The 26,842-nt window shown below is 34.5% G+C and overlaps 1 protein-coding gene and 1 pseudogene across 1 annotated transcript in view; both read left to right on the top strand.

The window, feature by feature from the left end:
- The window catches only part of LOC145291353 (uncharacterized), a 111,426-nt gene that overhangs the window by 7,660 nt on the left and 76,924 nt on the right, over positions 1-26,842 (top strand). The gene's annotated exons all lie outside the window — the stretch shown is intronic.
- LOC145291797 (U2 spliceosomal RNA) lies at positions 1,921-2,036 on the top strand (annotated as a pseudogene).

The raw sequence follows: 26,842 nt of genomic DNA, 5'->3' as shown, positions 1-26,842 counted from the left end.
ATTATAGCTGATGGAATTAATGTTTATACATATATTATATGTATATATATATATATATATATATATATATATATATATATATATATATATATATATATATATATATATATATAAAGTTTGGGATTCGGTTTCGATTCAAGCTGATGAACCTGTCATATAGATATATATATATTTTTTTGAAATTGCAACTTTATGATATATAAAAATCGATAGAACATTAACTCTATTATAATATATACGAAATATGCAAAAATTAAAATATCGTATTTAAGCGTGTTTTACGACCTGGCTACGCCGGTCATCCCTGCTAGCTTGGATAAATACTTTTGCAGTTTTAGCAAAATAGCTACAATAATATCAAAGCGTCTTTATTTACGCTGAATATCTACAAAATGCCAACATCAATATATTACATATGAATCAGACCCCTGTGGAATTTTCACAGGTCCCACTAGTTATTGTTATTATTGGCTCACATGGATCTTTCGCACAGGTTATCAAAGATCCCTCCTTGAAAACAGCCTGTGATGTTCCCTGGAAGCTCAGTGACAATTCTCCTCAGATTTCCAGTACTCTCCGCCTCTTTCGATAGTATTTGCAAATACATTTGCATTATCGCAACAGCTGCTTGCCATTGATTTCTCGTTGGCAGCGGCTATTGTCTTCACTAGAATTTGAGTGACAATAATCCTCCCCAAGGTCCCAGTTCTGTTCGCACTTATCCAGCAGAGATCTGGTCAGTGCTCTCTCTCTCTCTCTCCTCGGTCGTTCCTTCCCCCTTGACTCTACTTGGCTGTTTGGTCTCACTTTTTTTGGAGGGGGAGGGGAGGTTCAGTGATGTGGTAATAAGGAGGTGGGGTGTAATTAGAGAACTTATAGATATGCGGTTTCAATGTTCTTGGTACCATGTGGCGTTTCATGTATTGCCTCTGCAGCAGATTGTCTGGTCTGCACTTGTTGCTCATGTGTGTTAGTCTCCACATTCAAGAGGGTTCCTTAATATTTCATTATTATTATTATTATTATTATTATTATTATTATTATTATTATTATTATTATTATTATTATTATTGCTATTAGTAGTAGTAGTAATAGTAATAATAGTAGTAGTTGTACTCATACAGGTCATCATAAGAGATTACCTACTGACAACAACCGGTTGTGTTCCATGAAGTTTGTGTGACAGCAAGTCTCTTCAAATTTCCAATATGTCCACTTCTTTCGATAACCTTAGCAAATGTATTTGTTATATCGCAACTGCCATGTGCCTCTGACTTTTCGCTGGTAATAACCATTGGTCTTGATTGGAATTTAGGTGGTAACAAGCCTCCCCAAGATCCCCGCCCTTCTCGTAATCATACAGTTGAAGTTTAATTAGTGGTTACTATCCTCGGTCTTTCCATCCTCCTTGAGCCTTTATGACTATTTAGTGTTGCGCTAATCTATGCCGATACTACCATTTTCAGTTTTGTGTGGTATCAGCCGAGACCGTTGTTATAACATGTATGTGTATATGTCTCTAAATTAATCTTATATGTGTGTAGAGGGGGGTACTTTATGTAATTTCTGGCGATTTTGCATTCCTTAAGTTCGTTTTATATTTTACCAACGCATTAAAAAACATCAGTGGCATGTTAGTGTTGGTTGATTTTCGCATTCTAGTAGTTTTTCTAAGATATTGATTGTTGATTGTATGGCCTCAATATTCCCTTTTATTCCAATTGCTTATAGTATTTGTTTCAGGTTTTTGAGGATTATTATCATTATATTATTACGCTTATCGCTCCGTCCGTTATCATGCTGTGCATCCCTAAAAAAGGAAAGTAGAATATTCCAAATAAACCTTGTCACCCTAAAAAAAAAAAAAAAAAATAAATAAAAAAATGGTGTCGCTGTTGAGGCAAAGCTAATTAAAATGATTTGTCTTTCTTGGCCTTTTAGCTAAGATCAAAGTGTAGTATCTGTTCTTCAGGTGCTAAATTTCAATTTCTTCTCTCTCAGTGGAAGAGAAATCCTTTACGACTAAGACAATTTTTTCTCCACGTTAAAAAAACGACCCTGGCGTTTAAATCTGTCCCGTGGGGAGGCATTCTGAATGGGTACTATGTTTAATGTAACACAGTTTTAATATTAAAAAAAGTAACTGGAAAAAGTTATTTCTGATTTAATTACAAAATGCCCTGGAAATGTCACTTCTGATTAATTATAAAATGCTCTGGAAAATGTCCGTTCTGATTATTTGTTTTTGTTTACTTGCCTCCCCACAAGGGCGGAATTTGACATGAGGTCGGTTAAAAATTTAGAGGGAAACCAGCTCCCAAAAAGGGGCACTCTGGTAAATAACAAAAATAAAAATTGTATCAGTAATGAAGGATTTCTTCTCCGTTAACCAAGACCAAAATAGGGGGGATTTAAATCACTGGAATGCTGAAACTGATACTACACTGAGACATTCATGTTGAAGCAATGGTTTCCTAATCCCTAACCGTGTTAATGTCTTTATGTATTACTTTCGAAAAGCTGCTGAAACAGTTTATGATTTAAACATTACTTTATATCAAATATATTTTAAGCAGTGGGTTACGGGATATGAAGTCAGTCCCGGAAATTACTCAAACCATTTACGATTTAAACATTACTTTATTTCATGTATATTTTTAACAGGGTGGGGGATATTAAATCAGTTCCAAAAATGGGTGAAATCGTTTACGCATTACACATTACTTTATTTAATGTATATTTTTAACAGTAGGATTGGAGGTAAGAAGTCGGTCCGGGAAATGGCTGAAACAGTTTACGATTTATACATTACTTTATTTCATGTATATTTTCAACAATAGGGTGGGGATTATAAGTCAGTTCCAGAAATGGCTGAAACAGTTTACTATTTAGACATTACATTATTTCATGTATATTTTTAGCAGTAGGTTTGGGATATAAAGTCGGTCCCGGAAATGGCGGAAACAGTTTACTATTTAAACATTACATTATTTCATGTATATTTTTAGCAGTGGGTTGGGGATATAAAGTCAGTCCCGGAAATGGCTGAAGCAGTTTACGATTAAAACATTACTTTATTTAATGTATATTTTCAACAGTGGGGTTGCAGACATGAAGTCAGTTCCGGGATTGAATGAGATGTGCAAATATATACTATCAGAAAGTGTCGCCCAGTATTGAATGAGATAGGTGGAAAACATATAGTAGCAAAATACCCAGCGTCGCCCGGGATCGAATGAGATAGGTGAACGATATATATTAGCAGAATATGCGGTGTCATCCGGGATTGGATAAGATAGGTGAAACATATATACTATGAGAATACCCAGAATTGATTGATTTGTTTGTGATGAAATAATCAGACCAGATAATATATCAAAGTTATTATTTAAGTAAGGGGGAGCGACATAATGGGTTAAAGTTATGCAAATTATTGTCGAAATTAGTAACATATCCAAGAATTATGAAAAATGGTTTGTAATGATATTATAGCCCAGAAAATATATCAAATACATTATATAAGTAGGAGGGAGAGGCATAATGTGGGTTTTAATTATAAAAGTTATTGTCGAAATTAGTAACATATCCAGGATTATGAACACAGATTAAATGTGAGTTAATCGAGTGTGTGTTTATAATAAAATAATCAGCCCAGGAAATATATCAAAGTAATTATGTTAGCAAGAGAGGGCGATAAGGATGGTTTAAATTATGAAAAATAATTGTCGAAATTAGTAACATATCCAAGAATTATGAAAAATGATTATATGTTATTTAATGCAATAATGTGTTTGCAATGAAATGATCAGACCAGACAATATATCAAAGTTATTATTTTAGTAAGGGGGATGGGTTATGGCGTCCGTTTAAATGATAAAAAATGATTGTCGAAATTAGTAAAATATCTAAGAATTACGAAAAAATGATTAAATTTGAGTTAATTGATTGGTGTGCTTTTAATGAAATAATCAGCCCAGACAATATATCAAAGTTATTATTTTAGTAAGAGAGGGCGAAATTATGATAGAAATTAGTAACATATCCAAGAATTATGAAAAATGATGAAATGTGAGTTAATTTATTGGTGTGTTTGAAATAAAATAATAAGCCTAGACAATAAATCAAAGTTATTATTTAGTAAAGGGGGAGGTCCAAAAATATAGATTAAAATTATGAAAAATGATTGTCGAAATTAGTAATATATCCAAGAATTAAGAAAAATGATGAAATGTGATTTCATGCATTAGTGTGTTTGTAATGAAATAATAAGCCCAGACAATATATCAAAGTTATTATTTTATTAAGGAGGGGGGAGATATTGTGGGTACAAAGTATGAAAAATGATTGTCGAAATTAGTAACATATCCAAGAATTATGAAAAATGATGAAATGAAGGTTAATTGATTGGTTTATTTTAAATGAAATAAGCAGCCAGCAAATATATCAAAGTTATTATTTAGTAAGGTTGAGCGATAGTGTTGCTTAAAAATATAAAAAAAAATATTGGCGAAATTAGTAACATATCCAAGAATGAAGAATGATTAAATGTGAGTTAATTGATGTGCGTGTTTGTAATGAAATAATCAGCCTATACAATATATCCAAATTATTATTTTAGTTAGGTGTGCGAAATGGTGAGTTACAAATGATGAAACATTATTGATATAATTAGCACCATATCCAAGAATTTATTACATATCAAAAATGCCACGGTGGAATTTCCACAGGGCCCGTTAGTTATTATTATTATTATTATTATTATTATTATTATTATTATTATTATTATTATTATTATTATCTCACTAGATATTTTCTCAAGAATACCATCAAAGAATTCTACTTGAGAGCAATCTTTGGTGTTCCCTGGAGTCTTAGTGACAACAAGTCTTCCCAGATTTCCAGCACACCTCATCGATAACATTTGAAAATGAATTTACGTTATTACAAAAGCCGTTTACTATTGATTTTTCGTTGGCAACGACCATTGGTCTTCATTTGAATGTCCCAGTCTTCTTTGCACTCATCCAGCGGAAGTCTAGTTAATGCTTTCTATCCTCGATCTTTCATTCCTCCTTGATCTTCCACAATTATTTCGTATGGTGCCAGTTGATGGTGACATCTTTCTTTTGGAGGAGAGAAAGGGCACTTATCTTAGTGACAATTGAACAGTTTCAGTTTTATTGATGTTTTTTTGCGTTTTACTTCTGTAGCTGTTTCGAGATGTTCGGCTAGTGGCTCATGTGTGTTAGTCTCTGCATTTAAAGGTTTTCCATAATATTTCAGACGATTTCATTATTGTTATCCGTTTATCTTCTCAGCCATTCCGCTTATTCCAATCTCTCCTATTCGTTTTTCAAAGTTTTTCAAGATTGTTCCCAGTGCTCCTACAATTATTAGTGTTATCGCGACTTTCTTCATCTTCTATATCCCTTTGGCCAGTTCTGTGTATTTGCTCACCTTCTCCGTCTCCTTGATCTTCATTGTTTTCCGATGAAACAACGAAATCTATGACCTGCCAGGACTTTTTCTTGGTGTTAACTATTATGACATCTGGTCTTCTTGCTTTGATGGATTGGTTTGTTTGTACGTCAATGTCCCATAGGATTTTCAAGTACTGCTGCCGGTTTATGCTTGTACCATTTGTCTGGGTGTTCAAGATGCAGTTGTTTGCATAATTCCCAGTCTTCCCAACTTGATCATGTCTATTCTTATATTCTTTTTGGTCTAGTTTGCTGCATTCATTTATTATGTGACTTATTGTTTCATCTATTTGTTCACAGAGTCTTCATTTAGTTTTCTTGTATATTGTTGATCTTTGTTTTGATATGGCAGAGTTTAACCGCGTTATCTTGTGCGGCTATTATTAGCGACTCAGTTTCTCTGTTTAGGTTTCGCTTTTGTAGCCATGTCTAAGTATTTCCGTTAGCATGACATTTTTATCCTTATGAATCATCTATATAGCTGTTCCTCTTCCCGTTTTTCTTTTGTCGTCTTATCCCCGGCCTCTCTTTTATCTGTCTTGCTCATTTTTTCAGTGTGTCTTGTTGCGGTAATTATCTTTTCGGTATTCCGCATTATATATTTTTCTAATTCTGATATCACGTTATTCACAGTCTTCTATACAAACCAGTCATCTTTTTCTGTCTTTCCTTTTTACGTGAAGTTGTTCAGCATTATCCTTTGGGTGAAGTGCATGGTCATAAATTTCCTGGTCTTCTGGTCGAGATGCCTCAGTTCTTCTTTGGTCCAACATGTAAACGGTCTAGAATATCTTACTAGTAACACTGGCCATGTGTATATACATTTTATTAAGTGTCTACTATATAGGTTAGATGATAGGAGTTTTCTTGTTATTCTCAAGTATTACTTTCCAGTTTTCTCTTTCATTTCTGTTCCTTTGATATTGTCTGCTTCCAGTTATCCCAAATGTTTGTAAATGTCATGTTCATCTAGTGCCCTCATCTATGCCAAGTTGGGTAATTCCATACTTTTCGGTGCCTCCAGTTTCCACTTCTCATAACTAACAATGCGCACTTTTCCATATAAAATACAATACGGATAACCTGACTAAAGACCCTGGTTGTGTTTATTAGCGTCGTTTTTCTTTTTAGTTCTTTTTTAGTTCTTGCAGAAAGTTTTAGGTTATCCATGTACATTAGGTGGTTCATTATTTCATTTTTATTAGTGAACTTGTATCTGACTTGACACTTTCTTAATATATTGTTAAGCGGCATTATTGCTATGATGATCAGTAGAGTGGATAGGGAATCCACTTGGAAAATACTTCTTTGTAATTTTATCTCAGTTATATATAGTCTATCAGTTGTCAGTTCAGGTCTCCATATTCTCATTGCATTTTGAATCAAATTAATAATAATGTCTGATATTTTCTACCTTCTCATTCTATTATTTGTGATTTTGGAATCCTGTCTGCGCTTTCTTGTAGTCAAAGCTTATTATTATTATTATTATTATTATTATTATTATTATTATTATTATTGTTGTTGTTGTTGTTGTTATTATTATTATTATTATCATTATAATAATAATAATAATAATAATAATAATAATAATAATAATTATTATTATTATTATTATTATTATTATTCACTAGAGCTTTCGCACAGGTCATTTTCATTGATTTTAAGATTTTAAGTGTTGTCCATTTCATTTATCACTGATAATGGCGGTTTGCTTTCTCCGTTACGTAAAAGTTAATATTAATTTACCTACTCTGTAGGAGTTTAGACACAAGTTCAGGCAAGGTTTTGAAAAGCGGCTACATTAGAAGAAATACTCGCATGCCTTCACAATACCTGAGCAACCCCATTGATATTCTCCGGTACGGACGCATTAGGCGATTAGCAATAAACTGATCCCCTCTCAACGAAACGGATCTCTTAGGACTCAACAGAAACATACATCAGTCCGAGAGAAACTGTTAGTCGAAGATGTATCTTTGACCTGTATGAACCAAACATACTTGTTGTGTCAGGTAGCAATAAACATTCTAAGAATTTTAGTAATGTGCCCTCTACATGATAATTTCCTCCTCGGCCTTTTTATCCGCGCAGACTTTTTTGTGCCAGTTACCAATACGAGTATCGCTGCACCACCAACAACAAGATAATAAATCATAAATCGCTGCACGATTACAACAAGATAATAAATAATAATAACAACAAGATATAACAACAACAATAAATAATAATTACAACAAGATAGAATAACAACAAGATATAACAACAACAATAAATAATAATTACAACAAGATATAATAACAACAAGATAAAATAACAACAATAAATGATAATTACAACAAGATATAATAACAATAGGATAAAATAACAACAATAAATGATAATTACAAGATATAATAACAACAAGATAAAATAACAACAATAAATAATAATTACAACAAGATATAATAACAATAAGATAAAATAGCAACAATAAATAATAATTACAACAAGATATAATAGCAATAAGATAAAATAACAACAATAAATCATAATTACAACAAGATATAATAACAATAAGATAAAATAACAACTGCGTCCAGGCAAGCAGGAAGAACAATGGAAATTCCAGGCGTTTAAAAGAACTATGGGTCCATTCCAGGGAAGGCGACCTAGGCTGTATCCAGGCAAGCAGGAAAAGAACAATGTGTCGGTCCCAGGAAAGGTGACCTAAGCTATATCCAGGCAAACTAAAATAAACAATGGAAATCCCGGGATTTGGAGCGACCTGTATCCATGACGTCAATCGGCTTTGGGTCAGATATGTATATATATATATGTATTGGATATGTATATATATATGTATATATATATGCATATATATATGCATATATATGCATATATATATGCATATACAGGGTGTCCCAAAAGTCGCACATCATCTAGGTTTTTATAAAAATAAATATAATATCTATTTTCTTGTTCATTAGCTCAACAGATGGACAATTCTAGTACACATTTGAGATATTCCCGAAGACAAAAATGCCAAGAGGGACAGATCTGGTGAACGGAGTAGCCACTCCACGAAGATCAGTATATGGTGTGCAACTTCTGAGACACCCTGTATATTGATATATATGTATATATATGTGTATATATATACGTATATATATGTGTATATATATATGTATATATATGTGTATATATGTATATATATATATATGTATATATATATATGTATATATATGTGTGTATATATATATATATATATATATATATATACTGTTTAGTTTCATTCCAATAACTAAAGAAAATCAGTATACAATCATTATTTTTTTTTTATTAAAAACAAAAACAAAAAGATGGGGTGGACCTGTAAACTCACCCTTGTCCGTTCGTCCGTTCGTCCGTTCGTCTGTCCGCACTTTTCTCAATAACTATGCCTTAGAACGTTTAGAAATTTTGCACAAAGATTAAACATAAGTAAAAGTAAAAGAGTAACAGAACGGATTTTCCGGGAAAACTCCGGTTGCTCCCTTGGGGGCGTCTTTCGGCTTAAAATGGCTAAAATTGGCACTTTTGTGCTTATTAAAAAAATTAATGTCTTGGATTTTTATAAAACTTTCTGAAAAGTTGTAACTAACTAATTTCTATATAATTTTGTTTGTCTATATTTCACGATAACTCTTGTGTATGCCATAGGACCTCTTTAAGGGCTAATAAAAACACTCCATTTTTTGGGACTATTTTACCATATTTGTCCAAAACTTTCTGTGTATGTCTATTTAGCAGTTTTATATGGTGCTGAACTCAAATGTACATATGTTATTGCCTTGGGGACTTTTGGTGCTAAATGGGGAGGGGGGGGCAAATGATGGATGCCATGAACTCAAATTTACATTTCTTAAGGCCTAAAACTGCACCGTGTGTTCATTTTCACCAGTATCTGACGTCCCCTGGAGACTTTTGGGGCTAAATGGAAAGGGGCAAATTCTGAACTTAGTCATTTTTTTATGCCTCGTTCACTGTGCACTCACGGAGACAATTTATGCTTCATTTGTTATTAGTACTTTTAAAATATACGTGCATATCTATATCTTCTGTTTCTTTATGAGCATTTTACACGTATTTCATTGTGTATGTAGCTAATGATGCAATCACACAAATCCTCAGAGACAAAAATATTAAAGCGAATCACACATAGCTGGGTTAAATAATTATATATATATATATATATATATATATATATATATATATATATATATATATATATATATATATGCATGTATGTGTGTATAGGTTTGTGCGTATGTTAGAAGCATAATATGCGCACAATATCCTTTTTTGAAGAATCACATATTTCTGAATGGTATGAGATTTTATCTATAGTTATTTATACTAAATAAGCAAAGTTACTTGAATTTTAATATAATCCTCAGTATTACGTTTCTGCATTTTAAAAATTTGTCCAGAGTCAAAATCATCTAATAGGTCATGAAACACACTTAGCTTTTAACAATTTACTGTCGTTTTATGGTTTGTTTTGATCGTCAGAAATAAAACACCATTTAAGGATGTTAAAAAATAAGAGGAGTTTGCGCATACTTATTTTTTGAATTGATGTCTTAAATTGATTGATATTTATTGACAGTTTGAATGTGTAAATTGTTTCAATCGCAAATAGAAACCTTTATATTATTTTATTGTTTTTATTTGTTTTCTTATCGTTTCATTTATTTATTGTTATTTGTAATCTAACACATTTTTTTATCAATTTATTATAGTGATTGTTAATAATTTGGACGTTTATATTTTCTATTTAATTAATATGAGTGTAAATAATAAGGCAAATACTTGTTTAACTGTGTTCATTTTTTCTTCTATAAATAGATTTGGTTTGGATTTCATAAGAATTATTTGAAATTTCTGCTATTTATATTTTAAGATTCTTAATCAGAACATTCTTTTATTCAGACATAATGATTTCTACAATTTTATTCTTTGAATGTCATAGTTTTGTGATTATGTCTGCAGTTGAAATTATTTTCTTTAACGACTATGTATATTATTGAGTTATTGTTGTTGTTGTTTTTAATTACTTATTGTTCCTATTTACTTGCCTACCCACAAGGTCAGTCTTTAACGTAGGGAAAATCCAACTTCTTAAAAAGGGGCACGCTCGATAGGAAAAAAAATTGTCTCAGTCATGAAGGATTTCTTCAAGGACAGAAAAGGTGAAGTGTACGTAGCATCAGAATAGATACTACGCCGTGATCTTGACCCGAACGTCAATTCGTTCGTAGGCAATCATATTTTAATTCTACAATGACATAGGTTTATGTCATTATTGATATTAACACAACTATTATTCTTATTTCACCTAATTATTTTTACTGTATTGAATCCGTATTGCTTGAATGTTTTCCATGCAACAAGAATTACATTTTATGGAATTCGTTTTATGATGATTGATAGATTGTTTTGTAGAGAAACAGTTAAAGATTATGATTCTCATTTAGGCCTTTACCTCTTTGTTATAACGCGGTTTGCGTTAGATTATATTTCGCTTTCTATTACGAACACATCACTCAATGCGGCCCGGGCCCAACTCATATATAAAATATATGATATATATATATATATATTATATATTTATAATATATATATAATATATATATAATATATATATAATATATATAATATAATATATATAATATATATATAATATATATAATATATATATAATATATATAATATATATATAATATATATAATATATATATAATATATATAATATATATATAATATATATAATATATAATTATAATATATATATTATATAATATATATATTATATAATATATATATTATATATATAATATATATATAATATATAATATAAATAATATATATATAATATATATATAATATATAATATAAATAATATATATATGATATATATATATATATATATATATATATATATATATAATATCCTTCTATGGAGATACGCTTATTTCTGTGCTTTTCTAACAATTTGATGCCCCCCCTTTTTTTTAAAGAACGACTTTGTTTTGACCTTAAGATATGTCTCGCTTTCGATTTAATTTCTTTGTTGGAGTAAAATTTATTTCATAAAGCATTTTCTGAGGATATTTAAATAGTCGATGTTCGCTAAAGGCAAATCTGGAGAATATGTTGGGTGTTAAAGCAATTTGATGTAGTTTTGCCATTATTTCTTGTATTGATAATAATTATTGAGTCCCGTCAGTGCATACATTCTACTTTTAGCCACTGCCAGAGGATCTTGTGTAACTTTGTGTACAATCTCTTGATAGACAGGGTGTATCACATGAAGTGCATGCATGGTAAAACTGAAATGGAACTTTCGACATTGACTGCTTTCGCTAAACACGCTTAAAGATGATGTACTCTATTCGATTTGCTTCAGATCTTTCGCGACTATCATATACGCGCTTATTCCAAACTGATCATTCAGAAGCGATTCTCTGGGTTAATGCTAAGTGTTTCCAGATGGTCTTTCACTACATATTTAAACATAAATGTGGCTTGTGTCGGACGTTTACTCTGTTGCAGTCTCACAGAAGACAGCGTTTCCACCATTTTGCACGAACATTTGTGTCTAGAGAGCCTGCCATCTTCTATTCAAACCAATTCTCCAGCGCATAAAATTCACAGCTCTATGCTCGACACACTAACTTGCAGTAAAATAATATGATCTAGTGTAAATTTAATTGGTCACAATTTTGTAAGCGAGTGCCAGTTCATTTTCAAGATCCTGCTGAGCCAAATTTGCAAGAGCCCTTTCAGAGCCTTGATATGTCGGCGATACGGGGTTAATATCTCTGAGGAATACAGGATAATAGACAAAGTGTACGTTGTATACGCTAAGGTTTGTGTTTACGAAAATGGCTGTCTGATACACGCGCTATTCAACTGAAGATTTTTCAAGCTTTTTCGATCCTTAGAATTTAATGTATCTATCTTGGGAAAGAGTGCTGCCAAGACATACGAAAAAGGCAACAATACTTAAATTCTGGTTCACTTGGCGTAGATGTTGAATTCGATATGCTGGAGTTATAGTGGAGTGGTAAAGATGCGAACGCTTGAGAGAAGTTTATTATCTGCATAGCCTCCTGTGTTCACATCATTGGCACAAAGAAACTTCCGCACGAGATTGAAGATTCTCCCGGGAGTTAATAAACGTATGAGAACGTTATTGTTCTAAAAAAGCATAGGTTATGGCAATCATAAAATATATAAAGAATAACGTCAATACATAGATATCACTCTGCTTAACTATCTGATAGCGATTAATTCAGCGAGTGTATAATCAAAGTGAAACGTACCTTCATGTCCTAATGAAGTTGTTAAAATAACATGGCGAATTATGGTGGCACGAAATCTTTTCTTTGCTGCTTTTTTTAAACACTGCCATCATAACAAAACTAAACTGAGGCAGCAAATTTTGACCGAATAAAAGATTGTATATTCTGCTGGATAAAGCGATATTGAAGGAAAAAATTAACTTACTTATGTAACATATACAATAAGAAAATAAATGTCTTTATACATAGATACATGTGTTTATATGTGCTGGCATTTTATGCGCTTTTCGCTTCTCTTCTTTGTCACCGTTTCATCTAGTGACCGTCGATCGTCTCTTCTATTTGGAAACTCTTTCATTTCAGAGACGTTCGCTGAGTTTTCTGCAAGTTTTTTTTTTGGAAAAAATGGACTTAAGAAAGAGAGACTCATGTTATCTTAGTTCATTGTTTACTTCTTAACCCTAGCTTTCTAACTTTACGAAATCAATGACGCGTACGGACAGATATCGAAGTAACCTAGTAACCGAGATTACAATTCCATACATTGTTGATCGTGACTCATTTCCAGAGCTTCCACCGAGATACTGCTTTTAAAATCTTAGTTTTCTCTAGCTTAACGCCGGTCGTTAGTCGCCATCGTTTAATATTGTTTTGTATACGGCGTTTGACTTCTACTCTTGCATCAAATTTACGTCACCTGTTTCTGCGAACTATTCTATTTGTAGATTTAGGTAACTCTGACATTCATGAAATGTTGCTTGGCAAAATTCCCATTAGCTAACTTTCGATTTGAAAATACCGCGGATTATTAAACAAAACAAATAAAAACACAGAAAAACGAAAAAAAAAAGACAAAACAAAAAAAAACAAAAAAAAAAATAAACAACAACAACAACAACAACAACAACAACAACAACAACGCAATATTATTTTCAAAACAGGTTGTTTAGAAGAATGCATCAGTTTTTCAGTTGGAAAAGTTACATTCTTGTAAGTAAGACGTGTTTTTCATTTTATTTTTTAAAAATGCCGCGGATAATTAATCAAAACAACCCTAAAAAATAAAAAAAAATAAAAAAACGAAAACAGCAACAATAAAACTATAATATTTTCAAAACGGATCACTTAGAGGAACGCATCGTTTTTTTTTTCAGTTGAATAAAAGATGGAGAATTATGAATATGTAATGGAAAAGAACAGAGAAAATATAATAGAACATTTATTTTTGGTTCGAGTCTCAAAAGTTTCTTACTAATTCGACCCTACATTATAAATTCAGAAAAGTAGAAAGTGGATCTTGTGTCTACTTTCGGCAGCATCATAACTCTCGTTTCCTATTTTTTCTTCTTTCATCCTCATATTCCATGAGCGATGTTTCTGACAAGGAAGGAATAATTGCTATGTTCTGGGTCAGAATCTATTCCATCTAATATTTATTGTTGGCGGGATTTTGACTTCAAAGTATTTTTTTAGCTCCTCACATCAAGTGATTTCATACCTTGTCCAGAGCGATTTCCATAAAAAAATCACTATTAACGTAAGATGTGTAATATGCAACACATGTAGCATCTTTTTCACTGAAAGAAGTATACCATGGATATCAAATGAGATGGTGATCAATTTCATTCTTATTATATCTATTCTCTTTTAGGAATAAAACAAATTTCCGTGCAGCGTATTTGTTATTTTATGATATCTATCTATGCATATGTTTACTTATAGAGATAAAGTTAGTTATGTATATATATTTCTACATTTCTATGTATAAGATAATCTCATAAACTAAGGAATGGATCATTATGAATAGTATATTTTAGGCAACACAGTGAGTAACATGGGTGGATTATCTTTTTTGTAAACTTTAATATTTAGGGGGTACATATAAAGTTAGGTATGTCTGTATGTTTCTATAATCATGTTGACACATTGGCTCTTGCTAGATCACCGAAGTTAAGCAAAGATGAGCCTGGTCAGTACTAAAATGGATGAACATTTGGGAATTCTAAATGATGTATGTGCTCTCCGCTTATTTCGGCATTGTTCCCAGTCGATCTGGGCGTCTCTTTGCCACTGAATGCCGATTCAGGATAGTTGTGGTTGTGATTGCGCAACCCTTGCCTCACAATTTCACGTGCAGCCACATTTATATGGGGTATTCATTGAATTTCGAGACTGAACGGAGTCAATGATGATTTAGGTTAATTTAGTTTAATGCATAGAGAGCATGAAAAGGTGGAAGTTTTTCTTGACAATTCAGATACTTATGATATGAAATTTTTTATTTCGAACAGACATCAATTAATAGATATTCCCCCAAATTTTGTTTCTTTGTAAGATTTTAAAGCTATGAAATGGAACAGATTTGTCCCATGTGAAAACTCAAGTTTGCATTCTATTTGATCTAGAGTCATTAGACATCAAGTATAACCAAGAGTGCCTAAGTTTGTATTTCTTTTTAAAACCTATTAAGCTTAAACATTAAACCTTAAACTTTAAGGTTTTTCTAGAATTAAAATGATTAAATGGATTTTGATGAGAATTCAAACGGGGATTCTACACATTAGTATTAGATGTTGGTTTAATCTTAGTAAAGTGAAAAAAAATCTGTTCAAGGAATTAATTTTACCTGTTCTGACACGGGTATAATTATTATAATCTACATATATGTGTGTGTGTGCTTGTGTGTGCTGACCATATATATATATATATATATATATATATATATATATATATATATATATATATATATATAATTATAAAACTCCAATGACCTTGTAATGAGTGTTGTAACCCAACATCCAGTTTACGACTTCCGATTGCGCATGCGTACATAAACAAATAATCAATGCGACGATATAACGTAGTTTTACTGTGTACGTATACTGTGTTGTTTTTCGCGTTTAAATTATCCAAATAACCAATTGTTCATACTTTCTGCATTTTTTTTACATCGTTCATTTCCTTATTACGTTTAAGTTATTTTAACACTATTTTCTTACAAATAAATCTACTTTAACCCGTTGACAACCATAAGAGCGTTTTACAACGGCAATTTATCCATCGCCTTCATTTTTTTTAATTTATTCCCCATTTTTAATACACCTTTTTTTAAATAAACATTCATACATTTTCGTCTACACAACCAACATAAATAAATAACACCGAAAATGTGCTTTTTAATTTGCTTTACAAATAAATAATCAACGCGACATTGAAATGTAGTTCTTTTTCGCGTGTAAATTAAAATATATATCAAAATTTTAATGTAACTTTAAGTATTATGGAATCTGTTCAGTGCACATTTACCTATAAGTATGGCAAACCACTTATAATTCAATGACTTTAAGTTTTTTCCAAAACAAACAATTATAAACAGAACGACTCATAGAAATCTATCTATATTCTTTTTTCATTTTAATATACTTTCATAGAAATGTTTCTGTTATGTCACAAAAACTATTTTCTTTACGTCACAAGTGTCACGCTCATACATTAATTCCATGGCTAATATTTTTTTTAATTACATTTTCACCCCAAACAAGGCACATTGCCAATTTGGTGTAGGGGGCTACTATCAGGGGCAGCAACTACTGGGGAACTATGTAGGGATTCGGGCAGCAAGATGCCGGTTCACGTTACACTTGAACTTCTGCATGTCAGTACAGTTGGGGAAGCAGGGACCTGGAATGGAATTCCAGAGTCTAGCGATTCTGGGGAAGAAACTACTGGAGTAGAAAGATCTTTTACATTTAGGGATCTCTACTGCGTGGGGGTGGGATTTAGCTGCCTGTCGAGTTAGTCGAAGGTGTCTACGTCGTGGGGGCACAAGTGCTTGCAGTTCATCAGAGCATTCACCATTAAAATACTTGTAGAATAGGCAGAGGGATGCAACGTTTCGTCGATGGGACAGAGGCTGAAGCTTAGATGCCAGTTCAGGGCCTACCAGACTGGCGACTCTCTTTTGAACCTTGTCTAGGAGCAAGAGATTAGCAGCAGATGCACCAGCCCAAATGTGACAGCAATACTCCATACATGGGCAAATGGTGGCCTTATAGAGTTACAGGATACTTTCAGGTGTCAGTAGTTTTCTAGCACGGTAGAGAGAGCCTACCTTCTTCGCAGCGGCCCTGGCAATGTTTTCAATGTAATTGTTCCAACTCATGTTTCCTGTGAACGTTAGGCCAAACAGTTTGAAAGATGTACTCTCAGATAGGGAATCACTGGTCATTGCTATTGGTGGCAGAGAAGGTTTCTTGTAATTATTGAAGGAAACCAGTTTAGTCTTGGCAGCATTGAATGTGACCATCCATTTATGTCCCCATTCCACTACAGATTGGAGGTCATCCTCTAGTGTTTTTGCCATTTTTTCAGTTATGTGTTCATTTGTTTTCCTGTCACGCCTGTTATAGAGTGTGGTGTCATCAGCATATATACCCATCTCAGAGGAAGTTTTGTCGGGGAGGTCATTTATGAATATCAGGAACAATAGAGGTCCATGAATCTTGCTTTCCGAGCTGTTGGAAAACTGCTTCTGTAGTACCAGTATTCAAGAATTCTGGCGAAAGAACTGACCCATTAAATTATCGCCCTATTAGCCTCCTCCCACTTTTTGCCAAAATATTTGAGACCTTAATTAACCATGCTCTAGTCCAGCGCCTTACAGATGCTAAACTTCTGACCGACCATCAATATGGATTTAGACAAGCCCGTTCCACGGCAGACATCCTCACTGTAATCTCTGAACGCATATACCATTCACTGGACAAAGCGGGAGAGGGCAGAGCGGTTGCTCTAGATATATCTAAGGCTTTTGACAGGGTATGGCATGAGGGTCTCCTCAGGAAGATTAGATCTTACGGTATCACTGGTAGAATACTTAACATAATTAAATCCTTCTTAGATAAGAGAAAAATCCAAGTTGTCCTCGACGGTCGTACATCTAAACAATATGATATAAATGCGGGAGTGCCCCAAGGATCTATCCTTGGACCTCTGCTGTTCCTGATATTCATAAATGACCTCCCCGACAAGATTGCCTCTGAGATGGGTATATATGCTGATGACACCACACTCTATAGCAGGCACGACAGGAAAACAAACGAACATATATCTAAAGTAATGGCAGAAACACTAGAGGATGACCTCCAATCAGTAGTGGAATGGGGACAAAAATGGATGATAACGTTCAATGCCACCAAGACAAAACTGGTTTCATTCAATAATTACAAGAAACCTTCTCTACCACCTATAGCAATGGCCAACGACTCTTTATCTGAGAGTACGTCTCTCAAGCTCCTTGGCCTAACGTTCACAGGAAACATGAGTTGGAACAATTACATCGAGGGCATTGCCAGGGCCGCTGCAAGGAAGGTGGGCTCTCTCTACCGTGCTAGAAAACTTCTAACACCCGAAAGTATCCTGTACCTCTATAAGGCCACTATTCGCCCATGTATGGAGTATTGCTGTCATATTTGGGCCGGTGCATCGGCTACTAGTCTCTCGCTCCTTGACAGGGTTCAAAAGAGAGTCGCAAATCTGATAGGCCCTAAACTGGCATCTAAACTTCAGCCTCTGTCCCATCGTCGAAACGTTGCATCCCTCTGCCTGTTCTACAAGTATTATAATGGTGAATGCTCTGAAGAACTGCAAGCACTTGTGCCCCCACGACGTGAACACCCTCGACAGACCCGACAAGCTGCAAAATCCCACCCCCACACTGTAGAGATCCCTAGATGTAAAAGATCTTTCTACTCCAGTAGTTTCTTCCCCAGAACTGCTAGACTTTGGAATTCCATTCCAGGTCACTGCTTCCCCAACTGTACTGACATGCATAAGTTCAAGTGCAACGTGAACCAACATCTCGCTGCCCTAATCCCTACATAGTACCCCAGTAGATGTTTCCCCTGATAGTAGCCCCCTACACCAAAGTAGCAGTGTGCCTTGTTCGGGGTGAAAATGTAATAAAAAAAAAAAAAAAAAGGATAGACACCTGAGGCACTCCCGCATTTATATCATATTGTTTAGATGTACGACCGTCGAGGGCAACCTGGATTTTTCTCTTATCTAAGAAGGATTTAATTATGTTAAGTATTCTACCAGTGATACCGTATGATTTAATTTTCCTGAGGAGACTCTCATGCGATACCCTGTCAAAAGCCTTAGATATATCTAGAGCTACCGCTCTGGCCTCCCTCGCTTTGTCCAGTGAATGGTATATACGTTCAGAGATTACAGTGAGGATGTCTGCGGTAGAACGGGCTTGTCTAAATTAATATTGTTTGTCAGTCAGAAGTTTAGCATCTGTAAGGTGATGGACTAGAGCATGGTTAATTAAGGTCTCAAATATTTTGGCGAAAAGTGGGAGGAGGCTAATGGGGCGATAATTTGATGGGTCAGTTCTTTCGCCAGAATTCTTGAATACTAGTACCACAGAAGTGGTTTTCCAACAGCCCGGAAAGCATGATTCGTTAAGGCATTTGTTGTAGAGCTACTTCGGCTGAGCACTTTTTTAATAGCACAGCTGGGATGAGATCGGGTCCACATGCTTCTGAGGTGTCAAGGTTTTTTTTATGATAGCATGCACCTGAGCAGGGGTGCTTTTTAGATCGTCTAGCGTGGCGTCTGTCCGCAAAGGAAAGTCAGGCAGGGGGTTGTTGGAAGGGTCCAGTGTGGAGTTGGAGGCAAACCTGCTGGCAAGCATATTAGCCTTGTCGGTTGCTGAGCAAACAACCTTGTGATTGTTGGTTAGTGGGGGATTGTTGATTGCCCATTATTTACTACACTGTTGTAGATTTTCCAGAAGTCACGATTTCCTAATTTTTGTGCTTCGATGCGTTTTTTAGTGGTTTCAGTAAATTCTCTCTTAGCTGTCGCTATTTCTTTCTTAACGTTACTTCTAGTTTCTATATACTTCTGTCTGTTTGAACTGAACGGATGTCGGTTAAATCTGCGGTATGCATGCTGCCTTTGAGCAATGGCATTTGCGCAAGTAGAAGTAAACCATTGGGGAGAGTGGGGCTTGCTATAAAATTTCGGCATGGGAACATGTGCTTCAATTGCTGTTTTGAACCATTCAGTGGTCTCATTGGCGCACTGTTCAGCAGGAAGAGAGAAATATTTCCCCATGGGGCACCTCTGATAAGATCTCTGATGGCTTCCCAGTCAGCCTTTTTATAATATCTCGTTGTTTTGAGCACTGGCTCTTCAGTTTTGAGTCTAGAGTTTAGGGCGATTTCGACCATTATCACTGCATGATCAGCGTTCCCGAGTGGGCTGTCAGCATTTGTTATACAATCCTCGGGAACTGTGGTCAGAAACAGATCTAGAAGTGATGCGTGTTGTTCTTGCTGGTCAGGGAAACGGGTTGGAAACGTAACCATTTGTGATAGGGAGTGAGATATAGAGAAGCTATGTGTTGTCTGCCCGCTGCATCTGTGTGAGTAGAGAATCCAAGCCAGTTTTTGTAGTGAACATTAAAATCACCAAATACATGAACTTGTGCGCTAGTGTCGAGGGAGAGTGCTGTGTCTATGCTGTCAGAGACTTTGTTTATTATGGTGCAGTCCAGAGTCGAGGGAGAGCGGTAGATAAAATAAAAGTAGCTAATGTTATGTTGTATGCTTAGTCTAAAGCACATAAAGGCTTGATCGTCCGATTCTAGGTTTGTTTCTCTAGTCAGGGAGAGGGTGTTACGAATGTAGACTCAAAGTCCGTGCATATGTCTGCCAGAGTCTTTATGGCAGACTGGGAGATAGCCAGGCATGTTAAAGTAGTTAGAGGGGATAGAGGAGTGTATTTTAGTCTCGCTTAATGCTAAGATACCCCGGGTATTTGTTAGGAGAAATGCTTTAACATCAGCTAAATTAGTTCTAAGCCCACGGATGTTAGTGAATGCAAGCCTTAAGGGAGGAGGCAAGTTGGATTTGTTTGTCCCTAGGCCTGGTTTAAGCTTATTTTTTGATTGTACTGCCATCACGTTTTTAAAGAGTTTCAGTTAGGTAAGGGAAGCTGAACAAGAGGTTATGCAGGGTATCAGACATGCAACACAAGTAGACCATTAGCTGACCTTTCTTCAACTAGGACTGTGGCCTTAGGAAAGCCCATCGGGGATGAGTGCAGGGTCCCTTTCCATACGCGACATGGCATTAAGAACACCCGATATTATACAACTGTTGATGGAGCAGCCGCTCTAAAGGCTACCAAAGAGTTAGGGCACCTGTACTACCAGTCGGAAACAGAAACCAGGAACTGTCAATTCGGTACCCTCAACCCATTAAAAGCAGGTCACCCTAATCTAATTGCGCAGGCATGTGTGGTACTCAAGCACTCCTAAGTGCCCAGTTTTGAGGGGTGGGATGTGTCGGGAGTGGGTAAACGGCATTCATTGCCCTAGACAAGAAACAAGATCTACAACTAAGTGTTTTGTCGATTCACTGTGATAGTGTCTCTGCGCCTGACTAATGGGCAAATAAGGTGTATGGAAGCCGGGCGATAGACAGAGCCTATCTACTCCTTAAGCAATTTAGGTTTGCAGACCGGTAATTTGTTTGAGTCACCAGCTCTAGGAAGGTTGTCATCCAAGACTGGAGAGGCCTCCCTCCCCTTTGGTTTAGTTTCAGAGCTTTCCTTCTCCTAGACGGGTGATCTGGAAAGATCTACTGGGTCCATCAGCTCTGAGAGGGTTTGCTCCGCGCCTGGGTCCTAATCCAGGTATTTCTGCGACTCCGCGTGGTTAGTTAATGTTATAGGGTTAGTTTGTAGAAGTTATATATCTAATGAATAGTTACACTCCTCAAAGTGATTTAGGGACATGCAGTGGAAGCAGTTATGTGAGCAGGCTTGTTAGAAAGGCGTTAGTGCGGATTAAGTCTTTTACCTTAGATTTTTCCATTTAACTTTATGTTCGTTTAGGTACAGGATAACGTTATAGTGTGAGTAGGTATTAGGATTTGAGCTAAGAATTTTGCCCAGTCACTGTATATCAGCTTGCCTGGGCGTTTAAATCGTCCATCTGGTTTTTGAGTTCTGGTTTCCAAAAATTCATCTGCTTACCTATTTCATGGCCGCCCTGTCATAAATCCGATATTAAAAGTCATTAACGTTTTTCCTTGCAAATAAATGTAATTTAACTCTATTTAGTTAAAAAAAAACTGATTCAGATATAAATATACAATATATTATTATTATTATTATTATTATTATTATTATTATTATTATAATAATAATAATAATAATAATAATAATAATAATAATAACAACAACAACAACAACAACAACAACAATAATAATAATAATAATAATAATAATAATAATAATAATAATAATAATATCTATAACTATATTTACTGCTTTTATATCTATAACTATATTTACTGCTGTGGATTCTGATGATTTATTTTTCAGATATTCTTAAAAACTATTTTCTCTTCAAGGAGGGGAGAGGTAGAAACTTGGATTTAGTAGTGCTTTTAGAAGGGCCTCCTTAATTTTTATTAGTGCTTGCAGTAGTGCCCGGGAGGCTTCATGAGTTTTATTTTTTCACTCATCACTTAAAAAAATGTTTTCTCAAGACAATAAAAGATAGTACAATCTCAAAATCACTCTTTATTTTGAACATTTTTCATCTTACCGTTTAAGGGCCAACGAGTAGACTAAATAAAAAATAATGACGGAGGGGGGAGCAGATTGAACTTCTCTCAAAGTTAAAAGTCGTAAAAAAAGAAGAAAATAATAATAATATAGGGGGAGGGCTGGTGGTGGTGAAGGTGCTAACCTCAATTCGGGGCTGTAAATCAGTTCTGAAATGGGGGATCGATTTATTAGAACGCTGTATGTGAAACTGAACCCTTTTCCAAATCTTTTTTTTTTGTTATTTGGTAGCTTAGTATCCAATAATCTACAAAAATAGTTGAAAAAAAAAGACGAAAGGGGAAAAAATTGTAAGGGGTGCCGATTGTTCAAGTGCACTTACATATTTAAAAAATTGTTTTTCTTTACCCAAGTTGTGCGTGATTAAACTAAAACTTGATTTAAAAAAAAAAAACTACGTTTTTCGTGTCCAAAATTATTTATTAACGATTTGCAGCTTAATGGGCTGGTAAAAAGCAAAAATAAATAAATAAATAAAAAAATAAATAAAATAAACAAAAGTTCAGCTAGAATTCGTCATTGCCAACTTTCTCTCTCACCGTCCAGCACGCGTTCCCCCCTGACCTCTGCCAACAGCCGCTTATTAAAAAACTGACTTCATTCCATTTGCATATGTGTGCAACGGGCAGTGTGATCTCGTGCGATTCCATGAGACTACCCTTATGAATCCACGGCCGCTATCTTTAATATCTCTCTCTCTCTCTCAGATCTCACCTGAAGGTAAGCCGTATAGCCACATAATGCACACACACGTGAGAGCTTTCTTCTTTGCTTATTACATTCAACTCTAGAAGTATATTATTTTCTTTTTTCCATTGCAAGTTAGAAGCAAATATGTTTTTCTAATGTAAAAAAGTACCTCCTTGTATTTTTTCTTTTCGTTTTTTTTTTCAATTTTTTCAACAGATTACACTCCTCCTATATAAGTTTTTTTTAATTTAATCTAAAAGCAATGATGTTAAGACCTTTATTATCCAATGTATTCCGTGTTTTCTTTTTTGCTGGTCACCATGTTTGTTTTCACGCGGAAGTCTTTTAACAACAAAAACAATTGTCCTTAATCTCATGCTACAGGTTAAATTAGTTGTATTGTAATTGCATACATTGTTTCCCATTCAATTCCTCCTACATAATATATACATATAGGATACCTACATAATATATATATATAGGATACCTACATAATATATATATATATATATATATATATATATATATATATATATATATATAGGATACCTACATAATATATATATATATAGGATACCTGCGCTTCGCTGTACGCGTATGCTTTACGGGTACCCTTGCAGTGAGTGGATGTTGTAAGAGTTACTATTGCTTAATGTGTTTAACATTTTTAATTAGTGACTGAAGTGACTGAAGTGACTGAAATCCAACTATGAACTTTAAAACAAATAGTTTATATCAAAGCTGACACACATATTGTTACACATAAAAATTGAAACAATTACAAATAATCACAATAGTTAACATCTTTCTAACTCAGTTTCGTTTCTATTTCGTTTGGGTGGCATCTTTAGTGCGTATCTGAAAGAGGAAAGTATTATCTTCAATTTTTCAAAAGAATTATATGCATCCCAGGAAAAAAAGAGCCTTAATGATCTGTTACATTGTTTTTGGCAGCGTTATTTTGTGAAGGTCAAAGTTTGGAGATACAGTGCAATAAATTTTGGCCTTTTTTGTAGACCACTATCATGCCAAATTTCATTAAGATTTATTAGATTTATTGAGGAGACGACGGTGGAGGAGGGTGATTTGATTCAAATTCACAAATTCACTTTAGGATTGTTGCAAACCTCAACTTGGTGTGCACCATTCCTAGGTGGGGAAGTTTATTAAGTGACGCACAAAATATGACCTTAACCTTTGATTTTGACCTTGAAAAATGGTGTGCACCATCCCTGGGTCGGAGACCATCATCATGGATGTTTTTTTCATGATCGGTCCAGTGGTGTAAGCCGTAGGAGAGTATGTATACATAGGCTAATACCTTTACCTTTACCTTGGAAAATAGTGTGCACGATTTTTTGGTGGGGGACCAAATTTTAGAGATACAGTGCAATAAATTTTGGTCTATGTTGGAGACAAGTGGTGTGAGCTGTAAGAGAATTGTACACAGAGACACAGACACAGAGACATAATAAAGCTACTATATATATATATATATATATATATATATATATATATATATATATATATTTTAATACCCACAGGCACTAGTGTTTCACCCTTTCGGAATCATCAGCGCAGGAGGTTATAATTATCGCCGGTTGTGGGACTCGAACGTAGCAACACAACCATTTCTGTCTCCATTATAATGATATTCAACTGAAATTAAACATTTATACAAGAACAGTCTACCGTGATAAAGCGACTAAAGTATTACAATCTCGCACGCAGGCCAAATGACCGACTTTTTCATTTACGCAGACAATTATCTCCTATGTAATATTTTGATTGCAGAAATTCCCCTCTGGACCAAAGTACCGTAGATTTGCAACAGCAGATGCCACATACAAATTTATTAAGCATAGATTATTAGTAACTATTTTATGTCACTTTAGAACGCCTTTTTAGACACATTTAACCGTTATAATAAAAACCTACATTTAATCCTAGGAGCAAAATCATCACAAATGCAACCCTCTTTAGAGGAAGTAGTTCCTATTTTCCCTCTAAATAACAAGTCCTCCTCTGCATCCACTCATCACCGGGAGGATTTCTGCACTTTCGAGAGATATGAGATTTCACCCCTATTTACTAGATCATATACTCATAGGCATACCACAGTCTTTCGATTTCCCAATTCAAAATTAATAAATTCTAGCTTCTCATATTCCGTCAAATCTCATTGGATGAGAGCTGACAATTCGTTCATTCCAAAATCTAAATCTTATTACAAAACGAACACTCCAGAAATTTTAAAATATGGAGTCAAGAGGCAATCGTTTTAAATAAAATAAATCAAATACAAACATAATAACCAATTAAGACACATCGAGACATGTTCATAAGCCAAGAATTCTTTATTTTTTTTTACGTTAAATATACCGTAGACGCTAATTGTTCTTATACAGTTACGGTATCGTGATAAATCTTTTGTGCTTACATAGATCATACATATTGTTCTTAAATACTGTTTTTCATCACATCCGCATATGTTGGTAAGCCATTATTTCATCTTTTTAAAAACTAGATAAGTCTTCCTTTTTTTTTTAAAAGCATGATTGACTAAAATTCTTTCTTTATACGCCAAATAAAAAACGGATTAATCGAATGATATAGCTGAAACCCGGATTTTGCCGAAACCTTACACATTGAACTATATTGCTTGGCTCTAACTTAAATAAATCATAACCAGAAATGTGTGTGTGTGCGCGCGCGTGTGCGTGTGTGTATGTGCATCTGGGTGTGCTTGCGTGTGTGCGTGTGTTTATGCGTGCGTTTGTATATGTGCATTGTGTGTTTGCGTGTGTGTGGTTTTGTGTTATCGTGTGTGTGTGTGTGCATGTGTTTGCGTGTGTGCGTGTGTGTGTGTGGGCGTATGTGTGCGTGTGTGTGTCTGCACGTGTGTGTGTGGGTCTGCGCGCGTGTTTATATGCGTGTGTGCGCGTGTGTCTGTGCGATACAAATCAATCTAATATTTGCGTCAACTAGACTCAGCCACGGTAACGCGTAGCCGGGCGGTTACAGCTAGTATACAATATAGAGAAATGCTTGTTTTAATTCATAGCCAGAGAACGATAAAAAGTAAATAAACTTATACCACTTACAAGGTAAAGTATATGCTTTTCACACTAGTCACATTAAATACTGCAGATATAAGATCAGCTCAGTAGGAGAGATTTAGTCCACTAGAACTTTAAGCAATTAAAAGTGGAGTAAATGAATCCAATGAATTACTACAGATTCATTCACATTTTCCAATAAGTAAAGGCAAAAAAAAAAACAAAAAAAACACAGATAGTATATGATTGCTTCTCTGTCTCTTTCTCTTCTTCTCTTTCTCTTTATATCTATAATATAAAGCTGAATGTGTGCGTATGTGTGTGTGTGTGTGTGTGTGTCTATATGGTTGACTATTTTAAAAAACTGATTACATATAATGATAGAAGATGTATCGAGACACAGGAATGGGTATGTTTGATCTGGCAGAACAGTGGTTCATTAAAATTGTGGAGTTGCGTTCGCGCCTGGTTCACAAAGTATGGAAATAAAACATTTAAAAATAAAAGAAAAACGTTCACAAGTGTTTTTGATATAGATATACATAAGAATACTTTGATAAGTATGTTTTAACTTAAATAGGGATGGTATAATAAAATTGTTGGGTCTGCGTTCGCGCATGGCCTCCATAGAATGGAA

Source organism: Euprymna scolopes, chromosome 12 (assembly GCF_053919585.1).
Source record: "Euprymna scolopes isolate OS-2025 chromosome 12, ASM5391958v1, whole genome shotgun sequence".
NCBI classification, from domain to species: Eukaryota; Metazoa; Mollusca; class Cephalopoda; order Sepiida; family Sepiolidae; genus Euprymna; species Euprymna scolopes.
The sequence above is the reverse complement of the archived record's forward strand: the minus strand, read 5'-3'. Positions and strand labels throughout refer to the sequence as shown.